We start from the raw sequence: 25,599 nt of genomic DNA on the forward strand, positions 1-25,599 counted from the left end.
CAATCTCTTGAATGTGGCTTTGATGACTGACCATTGGAGAGTCGCCCTTTTGTGATTTGAACTCTTAGCTGGCTTTGGAATCTCTGGGTTAAGTAGCCGAGACGTAATTGGAAATTCATGACAACAGCAATTAAAGGCCTTCCTTCTAAGAGACTTAAAAGAGAGTCCAAGCAATTGGGCAAGGTTTGAGTTGTTTCTTTCGTCTACGACCACACCACAGGGAACGTACCGGTTCTCGTCCGATCACCGAAGTCAAGTCCTGTTGGGCGGCGTCAGTACCTGGCTGGGTGACCACCTGGGAATACGCCGTGTTGTAGACTTTTGGAGCCATTTTGGGACTGGACTCTTCAGAGAAGATTTCCATACGCCTCCACATCATTGATCCCTCTGTTTTCAAAATGTTGTCTTTTTTTTTTTTGGAATTATTTTTCCAGCAAGTTGACAGCATATTAGAAGATTTTCTTGTTTGATTACAGCACTGCAACACTGAGCAGCACACTGGAGGCAATCTCTTGAATGTGGCTTTGATGACTGACCATTGGAGAATCGCCCTTTTGTGATTTGAAGTCTTAGCTGGCTTTGGAATCTCTGGGTTAAGTAGCCGAGACGTAATTGGAAATTCATGACAACAGCAATTAAAGGCCTTCCTTCTAAGAGACTTAAAAGAGAGTCCAAGCAATTGGGCAAGGTTTGAGTTGTTTCTTTCGTCTACGACCACACCACAGGGAACGTACCGGTTCTCGTCCGATCACCGAAGTCAAGTCCTGTTGGGCGGCGTCAGTACCTGGCTGGGTGACCACCTGGGAATACGCCGTGTTGTAGACTTTTGGAGCCATTTTGGGACTGGACTCTTCAGAGAAGATTTCCATACGCCTCCACATCATTGATCCCTCTGTTTTCAAAATGTTGTCTTTTTTTTTTGGAATTATTTTTCCAGCAAGTTGACAGCATATTAGAAGATTTTCTTGTTTGATTACAGCACTGCAACACTGAGCAGCACACTGGAGGCAATCTCTTGAATGTGGCTTTGATGACTGACCATTGGAGAGTCGCCCTTTTGTGATTTGAAGTCTTAGCTGGCTTTGGAATCTCTGGGTTAAGTAGCCGAGACGTAATTGGAAATTCATGACAACAGCAATTAAAGGCCTTCCTTCTAAGAGACTTAAAAGAGAGTCCAAGCAATTGGGCAAGGTTTGAGTTGTTTCTTTCGTCTACGACCACACCACAGGGAACGTACCGGTTCTCGTCCGATGACCGAAGTCAAGTCCTGTTGGGCGGCGTCAGTACCTGGCTGGGTGACCACCTGGGAATACGCCGTGTTGTAGACTTTTGGAGCCATTTTGGGACTGGACTCTTCAGAGAAGATTTCCATACGCCTCCACATCATTGATCCCTCTGTTTTCAAAATGTTGTCTTTTTTTTTTGGAATTATTTTTCCAGCAAGTTGACAGCATATTAGAAGATTTTCTTGTTTGATTACAGCACTGCAACACTGAGCAGCACACTGGAGGCAATCTCTTGAATGTGGCTTTGATGACTGACCATTGGAGAGTCGCCCTTTTGTGATTTGAAGTCTTAGCTGGCTTTGGAATCTCTGGGTTAAGTAGCCGAGACGTAATTGGAAATTCATGACAACAGCAATTAAAGGCCTTCCTTCTAAGAGACTTAAAAGAGAGTCCAAGCAATTGGGCAAGGTTTGAGTTGTTTCTTTCGTCTACGACCACACCACAGGGAACGTACCGGTTCTCGTCCGATCACCGAAGTCAAGTCCTGTTGGGCGGCGTCAGTACCTGGCTGGGTGACCACCTGGGAATACGCCGTGTTGTAGACTTTTGGAGCCATTTTGGGACTGGACTCTTCAGAGAAGATTTCCATACGCCTCCACATCATTGATCCCTCTGTTTTCAAAATGTTGTCTTTTTTTTTTGGAATTATTTTTCCAGCAAGTTGACAGCATATTAGAAGATTTTCTTGTTTGATTACAGCACTGCAACACTGAGCAGCACACTGGAGGCAATCTCTTGAATGTGGCTTTGATGACTGACCATTGGAGAATCGCCCTTTTGTGATTTGAAGTCTTAGCTGGCTTTGGAATCTCTGGGTTAAGTAGCCGAGACGTAATTGGAAATTCATGACAACAGCAATTAAAGGCCTTCCTTCTAAGAGACTTAAAAGAGAGTCCAAGCAATTGGGCAAGGTTTGAGTTGTTTCTTTCGTCTACGACCACACCACAGGGAACGTACCGGTTCTCGTCCGATCACCGAAGTCAAGTCCTGTTGGGCGGCGTCAGTACCTGGCTGGGTGACCACCTGGGAATACGCCGTGTTGTAGACTTTTGGAGCCATTTTGGGACTGGACTCTTCAGAGAAGATTTCCATACGCCTCCAAATCATTGATCCCTCTGTTTTCAAAATGTTGTCTTTTTTTTTTGGAATTATTTTTCCAGCAAGTTGACAGCATATTAGAAGATTTTCTTGTTTGATTACAGCACTGCAACACTGAGCAGCACACTGGAGGCAATCTCTTGAATGTGGCTTTGATGACTGACCATTGGAGAGTCGCCCTTTTGTGATTTGAACTCTTAGCTGGCTTTGGAATCTCTGGGTTAAGTAGCCGAGACGTAATTGGAAATTCATGACAACAGCAATTAAAGGCCTTCCTTCTAAGAGACTTAAAAGAGAGTCCAAGCAATTGGGCAAGGTTTGAGTTGTTTCTTTCGTCTACGACCACACCACAGGGAACGTACCGGTTCTCGTCCGATCACCGAAGTCAAGTCCTGTTGGGCGGCGTCAGTACCTGGCTGGGTGACCACCTGGGAATACGCCGTGTTGTAGACTTTTGGAGCCATTTTGGGACTGGACTCTTCAGAGAAGATTTCCATACGCCTCCACATCATTGATCCCTCTGTTTTCAAAATGTTGTCTTTTTTTTTTTTGGAATTATTTTTCCAGCAAGTTGACAGCATATTAGAAGATTTTCTTGTTTGATTACAGCACTGCAACACTGAGCAGCACACTGGAGGCAATCTCTTGAATGTGGCTTTGATGACTGACCATTGGAGAATCGCCCTTTTGTGATTTGAAGTCTTAGCTGGCTTTGGAATCTCTGGGTTAAGTAGCCGAGACGTAATTGGAAATTCATGACAACAGCAATTAAAGGCCTTCCTTCTAAGAGACTTAAAAGAGAGTCCAAGCAATTGGGCAAGGTTTGAGTTGTTTCTTTCGTCTACGACCACACCACAGGGAACGTACCGGTTCTCGTCCGATGACCGAAGTCAAGTCCTGTTGGGCGGCGTCAGTACCTGGCTGGGTGACCACCTGGGAATACGCCGTGTTGTAGACTTTTGGAGCCATTTTGGGACTGGACTCTTCAGAGAAGATTTCCATACGCCTCCACATCATTGATCCCTCTGTTTTCAAAATGTTGTCTTTTTTTTTTGGAATTATTTTTCCAGCAAGTTGACAGCATATTAGAAGATTTTCTTGTTTGATTACAGCACTGCAACACTGAGCAGCACACTGGAGGCAATCTCTTGAATGTGGCTTTGATGACTGACCATTGGAGAGTCGCCCTTTTGTGATTTGAAGTCTTAGCTGGCTTTGGAATCTCTGGGTTAAGTAGCCGAGACGTAATTGGAAATTCATGACAACAGCAATTAAAGGCCTTCCTTCTAAGAGACTTAAAAGAGAGTCCAAGCAATTGGGCAAGGTTTGAGTTGTTTCTTTCGTCTACGACCACACCACAGGGAACGTACCGGTTCTCGTCCGATGACCGAAGTCAAGTCCTGTTGGGCGGCGTCAGTACCTGGCTGGGTGACCACCTGGGAATACGCCGTGTTGTAGACTTTTGGAGCCATTTTGGGACTGGACTCTTCAGAGAAGATTTCCATACGCCTCCACATCATTGATCCCTCTGTTTTCAAAATGTTGTCTTTTTTTTTTGGAATTATTTTTCCAGCAAGTTGACAGCATATTAGAAGATTTTCTTGTTTGATTACAGCACTGCAACACTGAGCAGCACACTGGAGGCAATCTCTTGAATGTGGCTTTTATGACTGACCATTGGAGAGTCGCCCTTTTGTGATTTGAACTCTTAGCTGGCTTTGGAATCTCTGGGTTAAGTAGCCGAGACGTAATTGGAAATTCATGACAACAGCAATTAAAGGCCTTCCTTCTAAGAGACTTAAAAGAGAGTCCAAGCAATTGGGCAAGGTTTGAGTTGTTTCTTTCGTCTACGACCACACCACAGGGAACGTAGCGGTTCTCGTCCGATGACCGAAGTCAAGTCCTGTTGGGCGGCGTCAGTACCTGGCTGGGTGACCACCTGGGAATACGCCGTGTTGTAGACTTTTGGAGCCATTTTGGGACTGGACTCTTCAGAGAAGATTTCCATACGCCTCCACATCATTGATCCCTCTGTTTTCAAAATGTTGTCTTTTTTTTTTGGAATTATTTTTCCAGCAAGTTGACAGCATATTAGAAGATTTTCTTGTTTGATTACAGCACTGCAACACTGAGCAGCACACTGGAGGCAATCTCTTGAATGTGGCTTTGACGACTGACCATTGGAGAATCGCCCTTTTGTGATTTGAAGTCTTAGCTGGCTTTGGAATCTCTGGGTTAAGTAGCCGAGACGTAATTGGAAATTCATGACAACAGCAATTAAAGGCCTTCCTTCTAAGAGACTTAAAAGAGAGTCCAAGCAATTGGGCAAGGTTTGAGTTGTTTCTTTCGTCTACGACCACACCACAGGGAACGTACCGGTTCTCGTCCGATCACCGAAGTCAAGTCCTGTTGGGCGGCGTCAGTACCTGGCTGGGTGACCACCTGGGAATACGCCGTGTTGTAGACTTTTGGAGCCATTTTGGGACTGGACTCTTCAGAGAAGATTTCCATACGCCTCCACATCATTGATCCCTCTGTTTTCAAAATGTTGTCTTTTTTTTTTGGAATTATTTTTCCAGCAAGTTGACAGCATATTAGAAGATTTTCTTGTTTGATTACAGCACTGCAACACTGAGCAGCACACTGGAGGCAATCTCTTGAATGTGGCTTTGATGACTGACCATTGGAGAATCGCCCTTTTGTGATTTGAAGTCTTAGCTGGCTTTGGAATCTCTGGGTTAAGTAGCCGAGACGTAATTGGAAATTCATGACAACAGCAATTAAAGGCCTTCCTTCTAAGAGACTTAAAAGAGAGTCCAAGCAATTGGGCAAGGTTTGAGTTGTTTCTTTCGTCTACGACCACACCACAGGGAACGTAGCGGTTCTCGTCCGATGACCGAAGTCAAGTCCTGTTGGGCGGCGTCAGTACCTGGCTGGGTGACCACCTGGGAATACGCCGTGTTGTAGACTTTTGGAGCCATTTTGGGACTGGACTCTTCAGAGAAGATTTCCATACGCCTCCACATCATTGATCCCTCTGTTTTCAAAATGTTGTCTTTTTTTTTTGGAATTATTTTTCCAGCAAGTTGACAGCATATTAGAAGATTTTCTTGTTTGATTACAGCACTGCAACACTGAGCAGCACACTGGAGGCAATCTCTTGAATGTGGCTTTGATGACTGACCATTGGAGAGTCGCCCTTTTGTGATTTGAAGTCTTAGCTGGCTTTGGAATCTCTGGGTTAAGTAGCCGAGACGTAATTGGAAATTCATGACAACAGCAATTAAAGGCCTTCCTTCTAAGAGACTTAAAAGAGAGTCCAAGCAATTGGGCAAGGTTTGAGTTGTTTCTTTCGTCTACGACCACACCACAGGGAACGTAGCGGTTCTCGTCCGATGACCGAAGTCAAGTCCTGTTGGGCGGCGTCAGTACCTGGCTGGGTGACCACCTGGGAATACGCCGTGTTGTAGACTTTTGGAGCCATTTTGGGACTGGACTCTTCAGAGAAGATTTCCATACGCCTCCACATCATTGATCCCTCTGTTTTCAAAATGTTGTCTTTTTTTTTTGGAATTATTTTTCCAGCAAGTTGACAGCATATTAGAAGATTTTCTTGTTTGATTACAGCACTGCAACACTGAGCAGCACACTGGAGGCAATCTCTTGAATGTGGCTTTGACGACTGACCATTGGAGAATCGCCCTTTTGTGATTTGAAGTCTTAGCTGGCTTTGGAATCTCTGGGTTAAGTAGCCGAGACGTAATTGGAAATTCATGACAACAGCAATTAAAGGCCTTCCTTCTAAGACACTTAAAAGAGAGTCCAAGCAATTGGGCAAGGTTTGAGTTGTTTCTTTCGTCTACGACCACACCACAGGGAACGTACCGGTTCTCGTCCGATCACCGAAGTCAAGTCCTGTTGGGCGGCGTCAGTACCTGGCTGGGTGACCACCTGGGAATACGCCGTGTTGTAGACTTTTGGAGCCATTTTGGGACTGGACTCTTCAGAGAAGATTTCCATACGCCTCCACATCATTGATCCCTCTGTTTTCAAAATGTTGTCTTTTTTTTTTGGAATTATTTTTCCAGCAAGTTGACAGCATATTAGAAGATTTTCTTGTTTGATTACAGCACTGCAACACTGAGCAGCACACTGGAGGCAATCTCTTGAATGTGGCTTTGATGACTGACCATTGGAGAATCGCCCTTTTGTGATTTGAAGTCTTAGCTGGCTTTGGAATCTCTGGGTTAAGTAGCCGAGACGTAATTGGAAATTCATGACAACAGCAATTAAAGGCCTTCCTTCTAAGAGACTTAAAAGAGAGTCCAAGCAATTGGGCAAGGTTTGAGTTATTTCTTTCGTCTACGACCACACCACAGGGAACGTACCGGTTCTCGTCCGATGACCGAAGTCAAGTCCTGTTGGGCGGCGTCAGTACCTGGCTGGGTGACCACCTGGGAATACGCCGTGTTGTAGACTTTTGGAGCCATTTTGGGACTGGACTCTTCAGAGAAGATTTCCATACGCCTCCACATCATTGATCCCTCTGTTTTCAAAATGTTGTCTTTTTTTTTTGGAATTATTTTTCCAGCAAGTTGACAGCATATTAGAAGATTTTCTTGTTTGATTACAGCACTGCAACACTGAGCAGCACACTGGAGGCAATCTCTTGAATGTGGCTTTGATGACTGACCATTGGAGAGTCGCCCTTTTGTGATTTGAAGTCTTAGCTGGCTTTGGAATCTCTGGGTTAAGTAGCCGAGACGTAATTGGAAATTCATGACAACAGCAATTAAAGGCCTTCCTTCTAAGAGACTTAAAAGAGAGTCCAAGCAATTGGGCAAGGTTTGAGTTGTTTCTTTCGTCTACGACCACACCACAGGGAACGTAGCGGTTCTCGTCCGATGACCGAAGTCAAGTCCTGTTGGGCGGCGTCAGTACCTGGCTGGGTGACCACCTGGGAATACGCCGTGTTGTAGACTTTTGGAGCCATTTTGGGACTGGACTCTTCAGAGAAGATTTCCATACGCCTCCACATCATTGATCCCTCTGTTTTCAAAATGTTGTCTTTTTTTTTTGGAATTATTTTTCCAGCAAGTTGACAGCATATTAGAAGATTTTCTTGTTTGATTACAGCACTGCAACACTGAGCAGCACACTGGAGGCAATCTCTTGAATGTGGCTTTGATGACTGACCATTGGAGAATCGCCCTTTTGTGATTTGAAGTCTTAGCTGGCTTTGGAATCTCTGGGTTAAGTAGCCGAGACGTAATTGGAAATTCATGACAACAGCAATTAAAGGCCTTCCTTCTAAGAGACTTAAAAGAGAGTCCAAGCAATTGGGCAAGGTTTGAGTTGTTTCTTTCGTCTACGACCACACCACAGGGAACGTAGCGGTTCTCGTCCGATCACCGAAGTCAAGTCCTGTTGGGCGGCGTCAGTACCTGGCTGGGTGACCACCTGGGAATACGCCGTGTTGTAGACTTTTGGAGCCATTTTGGGACTGGACTCTTCAGAGAAGATTTCCATACGCCTCCACATCATTGATCCCTCTGTTTTCAAAATGTTGTCTTTTTTTTTTGGAATTATTTTTCCAGCAAGTTGACAGCATATTAGAAGATTTTCTTGTTTGATTACAGCACTGCAACACTGAGCAGCACACTGGAGGCAATCTCTTGAATGTGGCTTTGATGACTGACCATTGGAGAGTCGCCCTTTTGTGATTTGAAGTCTTAGCTGGCTTTGGAATCTCTGGGTTAAGTAGCCGAGACGTAATTGGAAATTCATGACAACAGCAATTAAAGGCCTTCCTTCTAAGAGACTTAAAAGAGAGTCCAAGCAATTGGGCAAGGTTTGAGTTGTTTCTTTCGTCTACGACCACACCACAGGGAACGTACCGGTTCTCGTCCGATGACCGAAGTCAAGTCCTGTTGGGCGGCGTCAGTACCTGGCTGGGTGACCACCTGGGAATACGCCGTGTTGTAGACTTTTGGAGCCATTTTGGGACTGGACTCTTCAGAGAAGATTTCCATACGCCTCCACATCATTGATCCCTCTGTTTTCAAAATGTTGTCTTTTTTTTTTGGAATTATTTTTCCAGCAAGTTGACAGCATATTAGAAGATTTTCTTGTTTGATTACAGCACTGCAACACTGAGCAGCACACTGGAGGCAATCTCTTGAATGTGGCTTTGACGACTGACCATTGGAGAATCGCCCTTTTGTGATTTGAAGTCTTAGCTGGCTTTGGAATCTCTGGGTTAAGTAGCCGAGACGTAATTGGAAATTCATGACAACAGCAATTAAAGGCCTTCCTTCTAAGACACTTAAAAGAGAGTCCAAGCAATTGGGCAAGGTTTGAGTTGTTTCTTTCGTCTACGACCACACCACAGGGAACGTACCGGTTCTCGTCCGATCACCGAAGTCAAGTCCTGTTGGGCGGCGTCAGTACCTGGCTGGGTGACCACCTGGGAATACGCCGTGTTGTAGACTTTTGGAGCCATTTTGGGACTGGACTCTTCAGAGAAGATTTCCATACGCCTCCACATCATTGATCCCTCTGTTTTCAAAATGTTGTCTTTTTTTTTTGGAATTATTTTTCCAGCAAGTTGACAGCATATTAGAAGATTTTCTTGTTTGATTACAGCACTGCAACACTGAGCAGCACACTGGAGGCAATCTCTTGAATGTGGCTTTGATGACTGACCATTGGAGAATCGCCCTTTTGTGATTTGAAGTCTTAGCTGGCTTTGGAATCTCTGGGTTAAGTAGCCGAGACGTAATTGGAAATTCATGACAACAGCAATTAAAGGCCTTCCTTCTAAGAGACTTAAAAGAGAGTCCAAGCAATTGGGCAAGGTTTGAGTTATTTCTTTCGTCTACGACCACACCACAGGGAACGTACCGGTTCTCGTCCGATGACCGAAGTCAAGTCCTGTTGGGCGGCGTCAGTACCTGGCTGGGTGACCACCTGGGAATACGCCGTGTTGTAGACTTTTGGAGCCATTTTGGGACTGGACTCTTCAGAGAAGATTTCCATACGCCTCCACATCATTGATCCCTCTGTTTTCAAAATGTTGTCTTTTTTTTTTGGAATTATTTTTCCAGCAAGTTGACAGCATATTAGAAGATTTTCTTGTTTGATTACAGCACTGCAACACTGAGCAGCACACTGGAGGCAATCTCTTGAATGTGGCTTTGATGACTGACCATTGGAGAATCGCCCTTTTGTGATTTGAAGTCTTAGCTGGCTTTGGAATCTCTGGGTTAAGTAGCCGAGACGTAATTGGAAATTCATGACAACAGCAATTAAAGGCCTTCCTTCTAAGAGACTTAAAAGAGAGTCCAAGCAATTGGGCAAGGTTTGAGTTGTTTCTTTCGTCTACGACCACACCACAGGGAACGTACCGGTTCTCGTCCGATCACCGAAGTCAAGTCCTGTTGGGCGGCGTCAGTACCTGGCTGGGTGACCACCTGGGAATACGCCGTGTTGTAGACTTTTGGAGCCATTTTGGGACTGGACTCTTCAGAGAAGATTTCCATACGCCTCCACATCATTGATCCCTCTGTTTTCAAAATGTTGTCTTTTTTTTTTGGAATTATTTTTCCAGCAAGTTGACAGCATATTAGAAGATTTTCTTGTTTGATTACAGCACTGCAACACTGAGCAGCACACTGGAGGCAATCTCTTGAATGTGGCTTTGATGACTGACCATTGGAGAGTCGCCCTTTTGTGATTTGAAGTCTTAGCTGGCTTTGGAATCTCTGGGTTAAGTAGCCGAGACGTAATTGGAAATTCATGACAACAGCAATTAAAGGCCTTCCTTCTAAGAGACTTAAAAGAGAGTCCAAGCAATTGGGCAAGGTTTGAGTTGTTTCTTTCGTCTACGACCACACCACAGGGAACGTACCGGTTCTCGTCCGATCACCGAAGTCAAGTCCTGTTGGGCGGCGTCAGTACCTGGCTGGGTGACCACCTGGGAATACGCCGTGTTGTAGACTTTTGGAGCCATTTTGGGACTGGACTCTTCAGAGAAGATTTCCATACGCCTCCACATCATTGATCCCTCTGTTTTCAAAATGTTGTCTTTTTTTTTTGGAATTATTTTTCCAGCAAGTTGACAGCATATTAGAAGATTTTCTTGTTTGATTACAGCACTGCAACACTGAGCAGCACACTGGAGGCAATCTCTTGAATGTGGCTTTGACGACTGACCATTGGAGAGTCGCCCTTTTGTGATTTGAAGTCTTAGCTGGCTTTGGAATCTCTGGGTTAAGTAGCCGAGACGTAATTGGAAATTCATGACAACAGCAATTAAAGGCCTTCCTTCTAAGAGACTTAAAAGAGAGTCCAAGCAATTGGGCAAGGTTTGAGTTGTTTCTTTCGTCTACGACCACACCACAGGGAACGTAGCGGTTCTCGTCCGATGACCGAAGTCAAGTCCTGTTGGGCGGCGTCAGTACCTGGCTGGGTGACCACCTGGGAATACGCCGTGTTGTAGACTTTTGGAGCCATTTTGGGACTGGACTCTTCAGAGAAGATTTCCATACGCCTCCACATCATTGATCCCTCTGTTTTCAAAATGTTGTCTTTTTTTTTTGGAATTATTTTTCCAGCAAGTTGACAGCATATTAGAAGATTTTCTTGTTTGATTACAGCACTGCAACACTGAGCAGCACACTGGAGGCAATCTCTTGAATGTGGCTTTGATGACTGACCATTGGAGAGTCGCCCTTTTGTGATTTGAAGTCTTAGCTGGCTTTGGAATCTCTGGGTTAAGTAGCCGAGACGTAATTGGAAATTCATGACAACAGCAATTAAAGGCCTTCCTTCTAAGAGACTTAAAAGAGAGTCCAAGCAATTGGGCAAGGTTTGAGTTGTTTCTTTCGTCTACGACCACACCACAGGGAACGTAGCGGTTCTCGTCCGATGACCGAAGTCAAGTCCTGTTGGGCGGCGTCAGTACCTGGCTGGGTGACCACCTGGGAATACGCCGTGTTGTAGACTTTTGGAGCCATTTTGGGACTGGACTCTTCAGAGAAGATTTCCATACGCCTCCACATCATTGATCCCTCTGTTTTCAAAATGTTGTCTTTTTTTTTTGGAATTATTTTTCCAGCAAGTTGACAGCATATTAGAAGATTTTCTTGTTTGATTACAGCAGTGCAACACTGAGCAGCACACTGGAGGCAATCTCTTGAATGTGGCTTTGACGACTGACCATTGGAGAGTCGCCCTTTTGTGATTTGAAGTCTTAGCTGGCTTTGGAATCTCTGGGTTAAGTAGCCGAGACGTAATTGGAAATTCATGACAACAGCAATTAAAGGCCTTCCTTCTAAGAGACTTAAAAGAGAGTCCAAGCAATTGGGCAAGGTTTGAGTTGTTTCTTTCGTCTACGACCACACCACAGGGAACGTAGCGGTTCTCGTCCGATGACCGAAGTCAAGTCCTGTTGGGCGGCGTCAGTACCTGGCTGGGTGACCACCTGGGAATACGCCGTGTTGTAGACTTTTGGAGCCATTTTGGGACTGGACTCTTCAGAGAAGATTTCCATACGCCTCCACATCATTGATCCCTCTGTTTTCAAAATGTTGTCTTTTTTTTTTGGAATTATTTTTCCAGCAAGTTGACAGCATATTAGAAGATTTTCTTGTTTGATTACAGCACTGCAACACTGAGCAGCACACTGGAGGCAATCTCTTGAATGTGGCTTTGATGACTGACCATTGGAGAATCGCCCTTTTGTGATTTGAAGTCTTAGCTGGCTTTGGAATCTCTGGGTTAAGTAGCCGAGACGTAATTGGAAATTCATGACAACAGCAATTAAAGGCCTTCCTTCTAAGAGACTTAAAAGAGAGTCCAAGCAATTGGGCAAGGTTTGAGTTGTTTCTTTCGTCTACGACCACACCACAGGGAACGTACCGGTTCTCGTCCGATCACCGAAGTCAAGTCCTGTTGGGCGGCGTCAGTACCTGGCTGGGTGACCACCTGGGAATACGCCGTGTTGTAGACTTTTGGAGCCATTTTGGGACTGGACTCTTCAGAGAAGATTTCCATACGCCTCCACATCATTGATCCCTCTGTTTTCAAAATGTTGTCTTTTTTTTTTGGAATTATTTTTCCAGCAAGTTGACAGCATATTAGAAGATTTTCTTGTTTGATTACAGCACTGCAACACTGAGCAGCACACTGGAGGCAATCTCTTGAATGTGGCTTTGATGACTGACCATTGGAGAGTCGCCCTTTTGTGATTTGAAGTCTTAGCTGGCTTTGGAATCTCTGGGTTAAGTAGCCGAGACGTAATTGGAAATTCATGACAACAGCAATTAAAGGCCTTCCTTCTAAGAGACTTAAAAGAGAGTCCAAGCAATTGGGCAAGGTTTGAGTTATTTCTTTCGTCTACGACCACACCACAGGGAACGTACCGGTTCTCGTCCGATGACCGAAGTCAAGTCCTGTTGGGCGGCGTCAGTACCTGGCTGGGTGACCACCTGGGAATACGCCGTGTTGTAGACTTTTGGAGCCATTTTGGGACTGGACTCTTCAGAGAAGATTTCCATACGCCTCCACATCATTGATCCCTCTGTTTTCAAAATGTTGTCTTTTTTTTTTGGAACTATTTTTCCAGCAAGTTGACAGCATATTAGAAGATTTTCTTGTTTGATTACAGCACTGCAACACTGAGCAGCACACTGGAGGCAATCTCTTGAATGTGGCTTTGATGACTGACCATTGGAGAATCGCCCTTTTGTGATTTGAAGTCTTAGCTGGCTTTGGAATCTCTGGGTTAAGTAGCCGAGACGTAATTGGAAATTCATGACAACAGCAATTAAAGGCCTTCCTTCTAAGAGACTTAAAAGAGAGTCCAAGCAATTGGGCAAGGTTTGAGTTGTTTCTTTCGTCTACGACCACACCACAGGGAACGTACCGGTTCTCGTCCGATCACCGAAGTCAAGTCCTGTTGGGCGGCGTCAGTACCTGGCTGGGTGACCACCTGGGAATACGCCGTGTTGTAGACTTTTGGAGCCATTTTGGGACTGGACTCTTCAGAGAAGATTTCCATACGCCTCCACATCATTGATCCCTCTGTTTTCAAAATGTTGTCTTTTTTTTTTGGAACTATTTTTCCAGCAAGTTGACAGCATATTAGAAGATTTTCTTGTTTGATTACAGCACTGCAACACTGAGCAGCACACTGGAGGCAATCTCTTGAATGTGGCCTTGATGACTGACCATTGGAGAATCGCCCTTTTGTGATTTGAAGTCTTAGCTGGCTTTGGAATCTCTGGGTTAAGTAGCCGAGACGTAATTGGAAATTCATGACAACAGCAATTAAAGGCCTTCCTTCTAAGAGACTTAAAAGAGAGTCCAAACAATTGGGCAAGGTTTGAGTTGTTTCTTTCGTCTACGACCACACCACAGGGAACGTAGCGGTTCTCGTCCGATCACCGAAGTCAAGTCCTGTTGGGCGGCGTCAGTACCTGGCTGGGTGACCACCTGGGAATACGCCGTGTTGTAGACTTTTGGAGCCATTTTGGGACTGGACTCTTCAGAGAAGATTTCCATACGCCTCCACATCATTGATCCCTCTGTTTTCAAAATGTTGTCTTTTTTTTTTGGAATTATTTTTCCAGCAAGTTGACAGCATATTAGAAGATTTTCTTGTTTGATTACAGCACTGCAACACTGAGCAGCACACTGGAGGCAATCTCTTGAATGTGGCTTTGATGACTGACCATTGGAGAGTCGCCCTTTTGTGATTTGAAGTCTTAGCTGGCTTTGGAATCTCTGGGTTAAGTAGCCGAGACGTAATTGGAAATTCATGACAACAGCAATTAAAGGCCTTCCTTCTAAGAGACTTAAAAGAGAGTCCAAGCAATTGGGCAAGGTTTGAGTTGTTTCTTTCGTCTACGACCACACCACAGGGAACGTACCGGTTCTCGTCCGATGACCGAAGTCAAGTCCTGTTGGGCGGCGTCAGTACCTGGCTGGGTGACCACCTGGGAATACGCCGTGTTGTAGACTTTTGGAGCCATTTTGGGACTGGACTCTTCAGAGAAGATTTCCATACGCCTCCACATCATTGATCCCTCTGTTTTCAAAATGTTGTCTTTTTTTTTTGGAATTATTTTTCCAGCAAGTTGACAGCATATTAGAAGATTTTCTTGTTTGATTACAGCACTGCAACACTGAGCAGCACACTGGAGGCAATCTCTTGAATGTGGCTTTGATGACTGACCATTGGAGAGTCGCCCTTTTGTGATTTGAAGTCTTAGCTGGCTTTGGAATCTCTCGGTTAAGTAGCCGAGACGTAATTGGAAATTCATGACAACAGCAATTAAAGGCCTTCCTTCTAAGAGACTTGAAAGAGAGTACAAGCAATTGGGCAAGGTTTGAGTTGTTTCTTTCGTCTACGACCACACCACAGGGAACGTACCGGTTCTCGTCCGATGACCGAAGTCAAGTCCTGTTGGGCGGCGTCAGTACCTGGCTGGGTGACCACCTGGGAATACGCCGTGTTGTAGACTTTTGGAGCCATTTTGGGACTGGACTCTTCAGAGAAGATTTCCATACGCCTCCACATCATTGATCCCTCTGTTTTCAAAATGTTGTCTTTTTTTTTTGGAATTATTTTTCCAGCAAGTTGACAGCATATTAGAAGATTTTCTTGTTTGATTACAGCACTGCAACACTGAGCAGCACACTGGAGGCAATCTCTTGAATGTGGCTTTGATGACTGACCATTGGAGAATCGCCCTTTTGTGATTTGAAGTCTTAGCTGGCTTTGGAATCTCTGGGTTAAGTAGCCGAGACGTAATTGGAAATTCATGACAACAGCAATTAAAGGCCTTCCTTCTAAGAGACTTAAAAGAGAGTCCAAGCAATTGGGCAAGGTTTGAGTTGTTTCTTTCGTCTACGACCACACCACAGGGAACGTACCGGTTCTCGTCCGATGACCGAAGTCAAGTCCTGTTGGGCGGCGTCAGTACCTGGCTGGGTGACCACCTGGGAATACGCCGTGTTGTAGACTTTTGGAGCCATTTTGGGACTGGACTCTTCAGAGAAGATTTCCATACGCCTCCACATCATTGATCCCTCTGTTTTCAAAATGTTGTCTTTTTTTTTTGGAATTATTTTTCCAGCAAGTTGACAGCATATTAGAAGATTTTCTTGTTTGATTACAGCACTGCAACACTGAGCAGCACACTGGAGGCAATCTCTTGAATGTGGCTTTGATGACTGACCATTGGAGAATCGCCCTTTTGTGATTTGAAGTCTTAGCTGGCTTTGGAATCTCTGGGTTAAGTAGCCGAGACGTAATTGGAAATTCATGACAACAGCAATTAAAGGCCTTCCTTCTAAGAGACTTAAAAGAGAGTCCAAGCAATTGGGCAAGGTTTGAGTTGTTTCTTTCGTCTACGACCACACCACAGGGAACGTACCGGTTCTCGTCCGATGACCGAAGTCAAGTCCTGTTGGGCGGCGTCAGTACCTGGCTGGGTGACCACCTGGGAATACGCCGTGTTGTAGACTTTTGGAGCCATTTTGGGACTGGACTCTTCAGAGAAGATTTCCATACGCCTCCACATCATTGATCCCTCTGTTTTCAAAATGTTGTCTTTTTTTTTTGGAATTATTTTTCCAGCAAGTTGACAGCATATTAGAAGATTTTCTTGTTTGATTACAGCACTGCAACACTGAGCAGCACACTGGAGGCAATCTCTTGAATGTGGCTTTGATGACTGACCATTGGAGAGTCGCCCTTTTGTGATTTGAAGTCTTAGCTGGCTTTGGAATCTCTGGGTTAAGTAGCCGAGACGTAATTGGAAATTCATGACAACAGCAATTAAAGGCCTTCCTTCTAAGAGACTTAAAAGAGAGTCCAAGCAATTGGGCAAGGTTTGAGTTGTTTCTTTCGTCTACGACCACACCACAGGGAACGTAGCGGTTCTCGTCCGATCACCGAAGTCAAGTCCTGTTGGGCGGCGTCAGTACCTGGCTGGGTGACCACCTGGGAATACGCCGTGTTGTAGACTTTTGGAGCCATTTTGGGACTGGACTCTTCAGAGAAGATTTCCATACGCCTCCACATCATTGATCCCTCTGTTTTCAAAATGTTGTCTTTTTTTTTTGGAATTATTTTTCCAGCAAGTTGACAGCATATTAGAAGATTTTCTTGTTTGATTACAGCACTGCAACACTGAGCAGCACACTGGAGGCAATCTCTTGAATGTGGCTTTGATGACTGACCATTGGAGAGTCGCCCTTTTGTGATTTGAAGTCTTAGCTGGCTTTGGAATCTCTGGGTTAAGTAGCCGAGACGTAATTGGAAATTCATGACAACAGCAATTAAAGGCCTTCCTTCTAAGAGACTTAAAAGAGAGTCCAAGCAATTGGGCAAGGTTTGAGTTGTTTCTTTCGTCTACGACCACACCACAGGGAACGTAGCGGTTCTCGTCCGATGACCGAAGTCAAGTCCTGTTGGGCGGCGTCAGTACCTGGCTGGGTGACCACCTGGGAATACGCCGTGTTGTAGACTTTTGGAGCCATTTTGGGACTGGACTCTTCAGAGAAGATTTCCATACGCCTCCACATCATTGATCCCTCTGTTTTCAAAATGTTGTCTTTTTTTTTTGGAATTATTTTTCCAGCAAGTTGACAGCATATTAGAAGATTTTCTTGTTTGATTACAGCACTGCAACACTGAGCAGCACACTGGAGGCAATCTCTTGAATGTGGCTTTGATGACTGACCATTGGAGAGTCGCCCTTTTGTGATTTGAAGTCTTAGCTGGCTTTGGAATCTCTGGGTTAAGTAGCCGAGACGTAATTGGAAATTCATGACAACAGCAATTAAAGGCCTTCCTTCTAAGAGACTTAAAAGAGAGTCCAAGCAATTGGGCAAGGTTTGAGTTGTTTCTTTCGTCTACGACCACACCACAGGGAACGTAGCGGTTCTCGTCCGATGACCGAAGTCAAGTCCTGTTGGGCGGCGTCAGTACCTGGCTGGGTGACCACCTGGGAATACGCCGTGTTGTAGACTTTTGGAGCCATTTTGGGACTGGACTCTTCAGAGAAGATTTCCATACGCCTCCACATCATTGATCCCTCTGTTTTCAAAATGTTGTCTTTTTTTTTTGGAATTATTTTTCCAGCAAGTTGACAGCATATTAGAAGATTTTCTTGTTTGATTACAGCACTGCAACACTGAGCAGCACACTGGAGGCAATCTCTTGAATGTGGCTTTGATGACTGACCATTGGAGAGTCGCCCTTTTGTGATTTGAAGTCTTAGCTGGCTTTGGAATCTCTGGGTTAAGTAGCCGAGACGTAATTGGAAATTCATGACAACAGCAATTAAAGGCCTTCCTTCTAAGAGACTTAAAAGAGAGTCCAAGCAATTGGGCAAGGTTTGAGTTGTTTCTTTCGTCTACGACCACACCACAGGGAACGTAGCGGTTCTCGTCCGATGACCGAAGTCAAGTCCTGTTGGGCGGCGTCAGTACCTGGCTGGGTGACCACCTGGGAATACGCCGTGTTGTAGACTTTTGGAGCCATTTTGGGACTGGACTCTTCAGAGAAGATTTCCATACGCCTCCACATCATTGATCCCTCTGTTTTCAAAATGTTGTCTTTTTTTTTTGGAATTATTTTTCCAGCAAGTTGACAGCATATTAGAAGATTTTCTTGTTTGATTACAGCACTGCAACACTGAGCAGCACACTGGAGGCAATCTCTTGAATGTGGCTTTGATGACTGACCATTGGAGAGTCGCCCTTTTGTGATTTGAAGTCTTAGCTGGCTTTGGAATCTCTGGGTTAAGTAGCCGAGACGTAATTGGAAATTCATGACAACAGCAATTAAAGGCCTTCCTTCTAAGAGACTTAAAAGAGAGTCCAAGCAATTGGGCAAGGTTTGAGTTGTTTCTTTCGTCTACGACCACACCACAGGGAACGTAGCGGTTCTCGTCCGATGACCGAAGTCAAGTCCTGTTGGGCGGCGTCAGTACCTGGCTGGGTGACCACCTGGGAATACGCCGTGTTGTAGACTTTTGGAGCCATTTTGGGACTGGACTCTTCAGAGAAGATTTCCATACGCCTCCACATCATTGATCCCTCTGTTTTCAAAATGTTGTCTTTTTTTTTTGGAATTATTTTTCCAGCAAGTTGACAGCATATTAGAAGATTTTCTTGTTTGATTACAGCACTGCAACACTGAGCAGCACACTGGAGGCAATCTCTTGAATGTGGCTTTGATGACTGACCATTGGAGAGTCGCCCTTTTGTGATTTGAAGTCTTAGCTGGCTTTGGAATGTCTGGGTTAAGTAGCCGAGACGTAATTGGAAATTCATGACAACAGCAATTAAAGGCCTTCCTTCTAAGAGACTTAAAAGAGAGTCCAAGCAATTGGGCAAGGTTTGAGTTGTTTCTTTCGTCTACGACCACACCACAGGGAACGTACCGGTTCTCGTCCGATCACCGAAGTCAAGTCCTGTTGGGCGGCGTCAGTACCTGGCTGGGTGACCACCTGGGAATACGCCGTGTTGTAGACTTTTGGAGCCATTTTGGGACTGGACTCTTCAGAGAAGATTTCCATACGCCTCCACATCATTGATCCCTCTGTTTTCAAAATGTTGTCTTTTTTTTTTGGAATTATTTTTCCAGCAAGTTGACAGCATATTAGAAGATTTTCTTGTTTGATTACAGCACTGCAACACTGAGCAGCACACTGGAGGCAATCTCTTGAATGTGGCTTTGATGACTGACCATTGGAGAATCGCCCTTTTGTGATTTGAAGTCTTAGCTGGCTTTGGAATCTCTGGGTTAAGTAGCCGAGACGTAATTGGAAATTCATGACAACAGCAATTAAAGGCCTTCCTTCTAAGAGACTTAAAAGAGAGTCCAAGCAATTGGGCAAGGTTTGAGTTGTTTCTTTCGTCTACGACCACACCACAGGGAACGTACCGGTTCTCGTCCGATGACCGAAGTCAAGTCCTGTTGGGCGGCGTCAGTACCTGGCTGGGTGACCACCTGGGAATACGCCGTGTTGTAGACTTTTGGAGCCATTTTGGGACTGGACTCTTCAGAGAAGATTTCCATACGCCTCCACATCATTGATCCCTCTGTTTTCAAAATGTTGTCTTTTTTTTTTGGAATTATTTTTCCAGCAAGTTGACAGCATATTAGAAGATTTTCTTGTTTGATTACAGCACTGCAACACTGAGCAGCACACTGGAGGCAATCTCTTGAATGTGGCTTTGATGACTGACCATTGGAGAATCGCCCTTTTGTGATTTGAAGTCTTAGCTGGCTTTGGAATCTCTGGGTTAAGTAGCCGAGACGTAATTGGAAATTCATGACAACAGCAATTAAAGGCCTTCCTTCTAAGAGACTTAAAAGAGAGTCCAAGCAATTGGGCAAGGTTTGAGTTGTTTCTTTCGTCTACGACCACACCACAGGGAACGTAGCGGTTCTCGTCCGATCACCGAAGTCAAGTCCTGTTGGGCGGCGTCAGTACCTGGCTGGGTGACCACCTGGGAATACGCCGTGTTGTAGACTTTTGGAGCCATTTTGGGACTGGACTCTTCAGAGAAGATTTCCATACGCCTCCACATCATTGATCCCTCTGTTTTCAAAATGTTGTCTTTTTTTTTTGGAATTATTTTTCCAGCAAGTTGACAGCATATTAGAAGATTTTCTTGTTTGATTACAGCACTGCAACACTGAGCAGCACACTGGAGGCAATCTCTTGAATGTGGCTTTGATGACTGACCATTGGAGAGTCGCCCTTTTGTGATTTGAAGTCTTAGCTGGCTTTGGAATGTCTGGGTTAAGTAGCCGAGACGTAATTGGAAATTCATGACAACAGCAATTAAAGGCCTTCCTTCTAAGAGACTTAAAAGAGAGTCCAAGCAATTGGGCAAGGTTTGAGTTGTTTCTTTCGTCTACGACCACACCACAGGGAACGTACCGGTTCTCGTCCGATCACCGAAGTCAAGTCCTGTTGGGCGGCGTCAGTACCTGGCTGGGTGACCACCTGGGAATACGCCGTGTTGTAGACTTTTGGAGCCATTTTGGGACTGGACTCTTCAGAGAAGATTTCCATACGCCTCCACATCATTGATCCCTCTGTTTTCAAAATGTTGTCTTTTTTTTTTGGAATTATTTTTGCAGCAAGTTGACAGCATATTAGAAGATTTTCTTGTTTGATTACAGCACTGCAACACTGAGCAGCACACTGGAGGCAATCTCTTGAATGTGGCTTTGATGACTGACCATTGGAGAATCGCCCTTTTGTGATTTGAAGTCTTAGCTGGCTTTGGAATCTCTGGGTTAAGTAGCCGAGACGTAATTGGAAATTCATGACAACAGCAATTAAAGGCCTTCCTTCTAAGAGACTTAAAAGAGAGTCCAAGCAATTGGGCAAGGTTTGAGTTGTTTCTTTCGTCTACGACCACACCACAGGGAACGTACCGGTTCTCGTCCGATGACCGAAGTCAAGTCCTGTTGGGCGGCGTCAGTACCTGGCTGGGTGACCACCTGGGAATACGCCGTGTTGTAGACTTTTGGAGCCATTTTGGGACTGGACTCTTCAGAGAAGATTTCCATACGCCTCCACATCATTGATCCCTCTGTTTTCAAAATGTTGTCTTTTTTTTTTGGAATTATTTTTCCAGCAAGTTGACAGCATATTAGAAGATTTTCTTGTTTGATTACAGCACTGCAACACTGAGCAGCACACTGGAGGCAATCTCTTGAATGTGGCTTTGATGACTGACCATTGGAGAATCGCCCTTTTGTGATTTGAAGTCTTAGCTGGCTTTGGAATCTCTGGGTTAAGTAGCCGAGACGTAATTGGAAATTCATGACAACAGCAATTAAAGGCCTTCCTTCTAAGAGACTTAAAAGAGAGTCCAAGCAATTGGGCAAGGTTTGAGTTGTTTCTTTCGTCTACGACCACACCACAGGGAACGTAGCGGTTCTCGTCCGATGACCGAAGTCAAGTCCTGTTGGGCGGCGTCAGTACCTGGCTGGGTGACCACCTGGGAATACGCCGTGTTGTAGACTTTTGGAGCCATTTTGGGACTGGACTCTTCAGAGAAGATTTCCATACGCCTCCACATCATTGATCCCTCTGTTTTCAAAATGTTGTCTTTTTTTTTTGGAATTATTTTTCCAGCAAGTTGACAGCATATTAGAAGATTTTCTTGTTTGATTACAGCACTGCAACACTGAGCAGCACACTGGAGGCAATCTCTTGAATGTGGCTTTGATGACTGACCATTGGAGAATCGCCCTTTTGTGATTTGAAGTCTTAGCTGGCTTTGGAATCTCTGGGTTAAGTAGCCGAGACGTAATTGGAAATTCATGACAACAGCAATTAAAGGCCTTCCTTCTAAGAGACTTAAAAGAGAGTCCAAGCAATTGGGCAAGGTTTGAGTTGTTTCTTTCGTCTACGACCACACCACAGGGAACGTACCGGTTCTCGTCCGATGACCGAAGTCAAGTCCTGTTGGGCGGCGTCAGTACCTGGCTGGGTGACCACCTGGGAATACGCCGTGTTGTAGACTTTTGGAGCCATTTTGGGACTGGACTCTTCAGAGAAGATTTCCATACGCCTCCACATCATTGATCCCTCTGTTTTCAAAATGTTGTCTTTTTTTTTTGGAATTATTTTTCCAGCAAGTTGACAGCATATTAGAAGATTTTCTTGTTTGATTACAGCACTGCAACACTGAGCAGCACACTGGAGGCAATCTCTTGAATGTGGCTTTGATGACTGACCATTGGAGAATCGCCCTTTTGTGATTTGAAGTCTTAGCTGGCTTTGGAATCTCTGGGTTAAGTAGCCGAGACGTAATTGGAAATTCATGACAACAGCAATTAAAGGCCTTCCTTCTAAGAGACTTAAAAGAGAGTCCAAGCAATTGGGCAAGGTTTGAGTTGTTTCTTTCGTCTACGACCACACCACAGGGAACGTACCGGTTCTCGTCCGATGACCGAAGTCAAGTCCTGTTGGGCGGCGTCAGTACCTGGCTGGGTGACCACCTGGGAATACGCCGTGTTGTAGACTTTTGGAGCCATTTTGGGACTGGACTCTTCAGAGAAGATTTCCATACGCCTCCACATCATTGATCCCTCTGTTTTCAAAATGTTGTCTTTTTTTTTTGGAATTATTTTTCCAGCAAGTTGACAGCATATTAGAAGATTTTCTTGTTTGATTACAGCACTGCAACACTGAGCAGCACACTGGAGGCAATCTCTTGAATGTGGCTTTGATGACTGACCATTGGAGAGTCGCCCTTTTGTGATTTGAAGTCTTAGCTGGCTTTGGAATCTCTGGGTTAAGTAGCCGAGACGTAATTGGAAATTCATGACAACAGCAATTAAAGGCCTTCCTTCTAAGAGACTTAAAAGAGAGTCCAAGCAATTGGGCAAGGTTTGAGTTGTTTCTTTCGTCTACGACCACACCACAGGGAACTTACCGGTTCTCGTCCGATGACCGAAGTCAAGTCCTGTTGGGCGGCGTCAGTACCTGGCTGGGTGACCACCTGGGAATACGCCGTGTTGTAGACTTTTGGAGCCATTTTGGGACTGGACTCTTCAGAGAAGATTTCCATACGCCTCCACATCATTGATCCCTCTGTTTTCAAAATGTTGTCTTTTTTTTTTGGAATTATTTTTCCAGCAAGTTGACAGCATATTAGAAGATTTTCTTGTTTGATTACAGCACTGCAACACTGAGCAGCACACTGGAGGCAATCTCTTGAATGTGGCTTTGATGACTGACCATTGGAGAATCGCCCTTTTGTGATTTGAAGTCTTAGCTGGCTTTGGAATCTCTGGGTTAAGTAGCCGAGACGTAATTGGAAATTCATGACAACAGCAATTAAAGGCCTTCCTTCTAAGAGACTTAAAAGAGAGTCCAAGCAATTGGGCAAGGTTTGAGTTGTTTCTTTCGTCTACGACCACACCACAGGGAACGTACCGGTTCTCGTCCGATGACCGAAGTCAAGTCCTGTTGGGCGGCGTCAGTACCTGGCTGGGTGACCACCTGGGAATACGCCGTGTTGTAGACTTTTGGAGCCATTTTGGGACTGGACTCTTCAGAGAAGATTTCCATACGCCTCCACATCATTGATCCCTCTGTTTTCAAAATGTTGTCTTTTTTTTTTGGAATTATTTTTCCAGCAAGTTGACAGCATATTAGAAGATTTTCTTGTTTGATTACAGCACTGCAACACTGAGCAGCACACTGGAGGCAATCTCTTGAATGTGGCTTTGATGACTGACCATTGGAGAATCGCCCTTTTGTGATTTGAAGTCTTAGCTGGCTTTGGAATCTCTGGGTTAAGTAGCCGAGACGTAATTGGAAATTCATGACAACAGCAATTAAAGGCCTTCCTTCTAAGAGACTTAAAAGAGAGTCCAAGCAATTGGGCAAGGTTTGAGTTGTTTCTTTCGTCTACGACCACACCACAGGGAACGTACCGGTTCTCGTCCGATGACCGAAGTCAAGTCCTGTTGGGCGGCGTCAGTACCTGGCTGGGTGACCACCTGGGAATACGCCGTGTTGTAGACTTTTGGAGCCATTTTGGGACTGGACTCTTCAGAGAAGATTTCCATACGCCTCCACATCATTGATCCCTCTGTTTTCAAAATGTTGTCTTTTTTTTTTGGAATTATTTTTCCAGCAAGTTGACAGCATATTAGAAGATTTTCTTGTTTGATTACAGCACTGCAACACTGAGCAGCACACTGGAGGCAATCTCTTGAATGTGGCTTTGATGACTGACCATTGGAGAATCGCCCTTTTGTGATTTGAAGTCTTAGCTGGCTTTGGAATCTCTGGGTTAAGTAGCCGAGACGTAATTGGAAATTCATGACAACAGCAATTAAAGGCCTTCCTTCTAAGAGACTTAAAAGAGAGTCCAAGCAATTGGGCAAGGTTTGAGTTGTTTCTTTCGTCTACGACCACACCACAGGGAACGTACCGGTTCTCGTCCGATGACCGAAGTCAAGTCCTGTTGGGCGGCGTCAGTACCTGGCTGGGTGACCACCTGGGAATACGCCGTGTTGTAGACTTTTGGAGCCATTTTGGGACTGGACTCTTCAGAGAAGATTTCCATACGCCTCCACATCATTGATCCCTCTGTTTTCAAAATGTTGTCTTTTTTTTTTGGAATTATTTTTCCAGCAAGTTGACAGCATATTAGAAGATTTTCTTGTTTGATTACAGCACTGCAACACTGAGCAGCACACTGGAGGCAATCTCTTGAATGTGGCTTTGATGACTGACCATTGGAGAATCGCCCTTTTGTGATTTGAAGTCTTAGCTGGCTTTGGAATCTCTGGGTTAAGTAGCCGAGACGTAATTGGAAATTCATGACAACAGCAATTAAAGGCCTTCCTTCTAAGAGACTTAAAAGAGAGTCCAAGCAATTGGGCAAGGTTTGAGTTGTTTCTTTCGTCTACGACCACACCACAGGGAACGTACCGGTTCTCGTCCGATGACCGAAGTCAAGTCCTGTTGGGCGGCGTCAGTACCTGGCTGGGTGACCACCTGGGAATACGCCGTGTTGTAGACTTTTGGAGCCATTTTGGGACTGGACTCTTCAGAGAAGATTTCCATACGCCTCCACATCATTGATCCCTCTGTTTTCAAAATGTTGTCTTTTTTTTTTGGAATTATTTTTCCAGCAAGTTGACAGCATATTAGAAGATTTTCTTGTTTGATTACAGCACTGCAACACTGAGCAGCACACTGGAGGCAATCTCTTGAATGTGGCTTTGATGACTGACCATTGGAGAATCGCCCTTTTGTGATTTGAAGTCTTAGCTGGCTTTGGAATCTCTGGGTTAAGTAGCCGAGACGTAATTGGAAATTCATGACAACAGCAATTAAAGGCCTTCCTTCTAAGAGACTTAAAAGAGAGTCCAAGCAATTGGGCAAGGTTTGAGTTGTTTCTTTCGTCTACGACCACACCACAGGGAACGTACCGGTTCTCGTCCGATGACCGAAGTCAAGTCCTGTTGGGCGGCGTCAGTACCTGGCTGGGTGACCACCTGGGAATACGCCGTGTTGTAGACTTTTGGAGCCATTTTGGGACTGGACTCTTCAGAGAAGATTTCCATACGCCTCCACATCATTGATCCCTCTGTTTTCAAAATGTTGTCTTTTTTTTTTGGAATTATTTTTCCAGCAAGTTGACAGCA

At 44.8% G+C, this 25,599-nt stretch overlaps 14 non-coding genes and 37 pseudogenes across 14 annotated transcripts; all 51 read left to right on the forward strand.

The window, feature by feature from the left end:
- The first annotated feature begins 201 nt into the window (after positions 1–201).
- Positions 202–320, forward strand: LOC149100686 (5S ribosomal RNA). Its single transcript, XR_016203203.1, has one exon. It is a non-coding gene; the product is annotated as a 5S ribosomal RNA (ribosomal RNA).
- A 386-nt stretch (positions 321–706) lies between these two features.
- Positions 707–825, forward strand: LOC149100687 (5S ribosomal RNA). The gene has a single exon (XR_016203204.1). It is a non-coding gene; the product is annotated as a 5S ribosomal RNA (ribosomal RNA).
- Positions 826–1,209: 384 nt separating this feature from the next.
- On the forward strand, positions 1,210–1,328 carry LOC149100688 (5S ribosomal RNA; annotated as a pseudogene).
- Positions 1,329–1,712: 384 nt separating this feature from the next.
- On the forward strand, positions 1,713–1,831 carry LOC149100689 (5S ribosomal RNA). The gene has a single exon (XR_016203205.1). It is a non-coding gene; the product is annotated as a 5S ribosomal RNA (ribosomal RNA).
- A 384-nt stretch (positions 1,832–2,215) lies between these two features.
- LOC149100690 (5S ribosomal RNA) lies at positions 2,216–2,334 on the forward strand. Its single transcript, XR_016203206.1, has one exon. It is a non-coding gene; the product is annotated as a 5S ribosomal RNA (ribosomal RNA).
- A 384-nt stretch (positions 2,335–2,718) lies between these two features.
- LOC149100691 (5S ribosomal RNA) lies at positions 2,719–2,837 on the forward strand. The gene has a single exon (XR_016203208.1). It is a non-coding gene; the product is annotated as a 5S ribosomal RNA (ribosomal RNA).
- A 386-nt stretch (positions 2,838–3,223) lies between these two features.
- Positions 3,224–3,342, forward strand: LOC149100692 (5S ribosomal RNA; annotated as a pseudogene).
- A 384-nt stretch (positions 3,343–3,726) lies between these two features.
- Positions 3,727–3,845, forward strand: LOC149100693 (5S ribosomal RNA; annotated as a pseudogene).
- A 384-nt stretch (positions 3,846–4,229) lies between these two features.
- Positions 4,230–4,348, forward strand: LOC149100694 (5S ribosomal RNA; annotated as a pseudogene).
- Positions 4,349–4,732: 384 nt separating this feature from the next.
- Positions 4,733–4,851, forward strand: LOC149100695 (5S ribosomal RNA). Its single transcript, XR_016203209.1, has one exon. It is a non-coding gene; the product is annotated as a 5S ribosomal RNA (ribosomal RNA).
- A 384-nt stretch (positions 4,852–5,235) lies between these two features.
- On the forward strand, positions 5,236–5,354 carry LOC149100696 (5S ribosomal RNA; annotated as a pseudogene).
- Positions 5,355–5,738: 384 nt separating this feature from the next.
- LOC149100697 (5S ribosomal RNA) lies at positions 5,739–5,857 on the forward strand (annotated as a pseudogene).
- A 384-nt stretch (positions 5,858–6,241) lies between these two features.
- On the forward strand, positions 6,242–6,360 carry LOC149100698 (5S ribosomal RNA). The gene has a single exon (XR_016203210.1). It is a non-coding gene; the product is annotated as a 5S ribosomal RNA (ribosomal RNA).
- A 384-nt stretch (positions 6,361–6,744) lies between these two features.
- Positions 6,745–6,863, forward strand: LOC149100699 (5S ribosomal RNA; annotated as a pseudogene).
- A 384-nt stretch (positions 6,864–7,247) lies between these two features.
- LOC149100700 (5S ribosomal RNA) lies at positions 7,248–7,366 on the forward strand (annotated as a pseudogene).
- Positions 7,367–7,750: 384 nt separating this feature from the next.
- On the forward strand, positions 7,751–7,869 carry LOC149100701 (5S ribosomal RNA; annotated as a pseudogene).
- Positions 7,870–8,253: 384 nt separating this feature from the next.
- Positions 8,254–8,372, forward strand: LOC149100702 (5S ribosomal RNA; annotated as a pseudogene).
- A 384-nt stretch (positions 8,373–8,756) lies between these two features.
- On the forward strand, positions 8,757–8,875 carry LOC149100703 (5S ribosomal RNA). Its single transcript, XR_016203211.1, has one exon. It is a non-coding gene; the product is annotated as a 5S ribosomal RNA (ribosomal RNA).
- Positions 8,876–9,259: 384 nt separating this feature from the next.
- LOC149100704 (5S ribosomal RNA) lies at positions 9,260–9,378 on the forward strand (annotated as a pseudogene).
- Positions 9,379–9,762: 384 nt separating this feature from the next.
- Positions 9,763–9,881, forward strand: LOC149100705 (5S ribosomal RNA). Its single transcript, XR_016203212.1, has one exon. It is a non-coding gene; the product is annotated as a 5S ribosomal RNA (ribosomal RNA).
- Positions 9,882–10,265: 384 nt separating this feature from the next.
- On the forward strand, positions 10,266–10,384 carry LOC149100706 (5S ribosomal RNA). Its single transcript, XR_016203213.1, has one exon. It is a non-coding gene; the product is annotated as a 5S ribosomal RNA (ribosomal RNA).
- Positions 10,385–10,768: 384 nt separating this feature from the next.
- On the forward strand, positions 10,769–10,887 carry LOC149100707 (5S ribosomal RNA; annotated as a pseudogene).
- Positions 10,888–11,271: 384 nt separating this feature from the next.
- LOC149100708 (5S ribosomal RNA) lies at positions 11,272–11,390 on the forward strand (annotated as a pseudogene).
- A 384-nt stretch (positions 11,391–11,774) lies between these two features.
- Positions 11,775–11,893, forward strand: LOC149100709 (5S ribosomal RNA; annotated as a pseudogene).
- Positions 11,894–12,277: 384 nt separating this feature from the next.
- LOC149100710 (5S ribosomal RNA) lies at positions 12,278–12,396 on the forward strand. The gene has a single exon (XR_016203214.1). It is a non-coding gene; the product is annotated as a 5S ribosomal RNA (ribosomal RNA).
- A 384-nt stretch (positions 12,397–12,780) lies between these two features.
- Positions 12,781–12,899, forward strand: LOC149100711 (5S ribosomal RNA; annotated as a pseudogene).
- Positions 12,900–13,283: 384 nt separating this feature from the next.
- LOC149100712 (5S ribosomal RNA) lies at positions 13,284–13,402 on the forward strand. Its single transcript, XR_016203215.1, has one exon. It is a non-coding gene; the product is annotated as a 5S ribosomal RNA (ribosomal RNA).
- Positions 13,403–13,786: 384 nt separating this feature from the next.
- LOC149100713 (5S ribosomal RNA) lies at positions 13,787–13,905 on the forward strand (annotated as a pseudogene).
- Positions 13,906–14,289: 384 nt separating this feature from the next.
- LOC149100714 (5S ribosomal RNA) lies at positions 14,290–14,408 on the forward strand (annotated as a pseudogene).
- A 384-nt stretch (positions 14,409–14,792) lies between these two features.
- LOC149100715 (5S ribosomal RNA) lies at positions 14,793–14,911 on the forward strand (annotated as a pseudogene).
- Positions 14,912–15,295: 384 nt separating this feature from the next.
- LOC149100716 (5S ribosomal RNA) lies at positions 15,296–15,414 on the forward strand (annotated as a pseudogene).
- A 384-nt stretch (positions 15,415–15,798) lies between these two features.
- LOC149100717 (5S ribosomal RNA) lies at positions 15,799–15,917 on the forward strand (annotated as a pseudogene).
- A 384-nt stretch (positions 15,918–16,301) lies between these two features.
- On the forward strand, positions 16,302–16,420 carry LOC149100718 (5S ribosomal RNA; annotated as a pseudogene).
- A 384-nt stretch (positions 16,421–16,804) lies between these two features.
- LOC149100719 (5S ribosomal RNA) lies at positions 16,805–16,923 on the forward strand (annotated as a pseudogene).
- Positions 16,924–17,307: 384 nt separating this feature from the next.
- LOC149100720 (5S ribosomal RNA) lies at positions 17,308–17,426 on the forward strand (annotated as a pseudogene).
- A 384-nt stretch (positions 17,427–17,810) lies between these two features.
- LOC149100721 (5S ribosomal RNA) lies at positions 17,811–17,929 on the forward strand (annotated as a pseudogene).
- A 384-nt stretch (positions 17,930–18,313) lies between these two features.
- LOC149100722 (5S ribosomal RNA) lies at positions 18,314–18,432 on the forward strand (annotated as a pseudogene).
- A 384-nt stretch (positions 18,433–18,816) lies between these two features.
- LOC149100723 (5S ribosomal RNA) lies at positions 18,817–18,935 on the forward strand. Its single transcript, XR_016203216.1, has one exon. It is a non-coding gene; the product is annotated as a 5S ribosomal RNA (ribosomal RNA).
- A 384-nt stretch (positions 18,936–19,319) lies between these two features.
- On the forward strand, positions 19,320–19,438 carry LOC149100724 (5S ribosomal RNA; annotated as a pseudogene).
- Positions 19,439–19,822: 384 nt separating this feature from the next.
- LOC149100725 (5S ribosomal RNA) lies at positions 19,823–19,941 on the forward strand (annotated as a pseudogene).
- A 384-nt stretch (positions 19,942–20,325) lies between these two features.
- On the forward strand, positions 20,326–20,444 carry LOC149100726 (5S ribosomal RNA). Its single transcript, XR_016203217.1, has one exon. It is a non-coding gene; the product is annotated as a 5S ribosomal RNA (ribosomal RNA).
- Positions 20,445–20,828: 384 nt separating this feature from the next.
- On the forward strand, positions 20,829–20,947 carry LOC149100727 (5S ribosomal RNA; annotated as a pseudogene).
- A 384-nt stretch (positions 20,948–21,331) lies between these two features.
- LOC149100728 (5S ribosomal RNA) lies at positions 21,332–21,450 on the forward strand (annotated as a pseudogene).
- A 384-nt stretch (positions 21,451–21,834) lies between these two features.
- On the forward strand, positions 21,835–21,953 carry LOC149100729 (5S ribosomal RNA; annotated as a pseudogene).
- A 384-nt stretch (positions 21,954–22,337) lies between these two features.
- Positions 22,338–22,456, forward strand: LOC149100730 (5S ribosomal RNA; annotated as a pseudogene).
- Positions 22,457–22,840: 384 nt separating this feature from the next.
- Positions 22,841–22,959, forward strand: LOC149100731 (5S ribosomal RNA; annotated as a pseudogene).
- Positions 22,960–23,343: 384 nt separating this feature from the next.
- On the forward strand, positions 23,344–23,462 carry LOC149100732 (5S ribosomal RNA; annotated as a pseudogene).
- A 384-nt stretch (positions 23,463–23,846) lies between these two features.
- LOC149100733 (5S ribosomal RNA) lies at positions 23,847–23,965 on the forward strand (annotated as a pseudogene).
- Positions 23,966–24,349: 384 nt separating this feature from the next.
- Positions 24,350–24,468, forward strand: LOC149100734 (5S ribosomal RNA; annotated as a pseudogene).
- A 384-nt stretch (positions 24,469–24,852) lies between these two features.
- LOC149100735 (5S ribosomal RNA) lies at positions 24,853–24,971 on the forward strand (annotated as a pseudogene).
- A 384-nt stretch (positions 24,972–25,355) lies between these two features.
- Positions 25,356–25,474, forward strand: LOC149100736 (5S ribosomal RNA; annotated as a pseudogene).
- Positions 25,475–25,599: the final 125 nt, after the last annotated feature.

The sequence above is a fragment of the Orbicella faveolata genome, unplaced genomic scaffold, assembly GCF_042242905.1.
Source record: "Orbicella faveolata isolate gen_17 unplaced genomic scaffold, um_ofav_v1 contig_4, whole genome shotgun sequence".
Lineage (NCBI taxonomy): Eukaryota > Metazoa > Cnidaria > Anthozoa > Scleractinia > Merulinidae > Orbicella > Orbicella faveolata.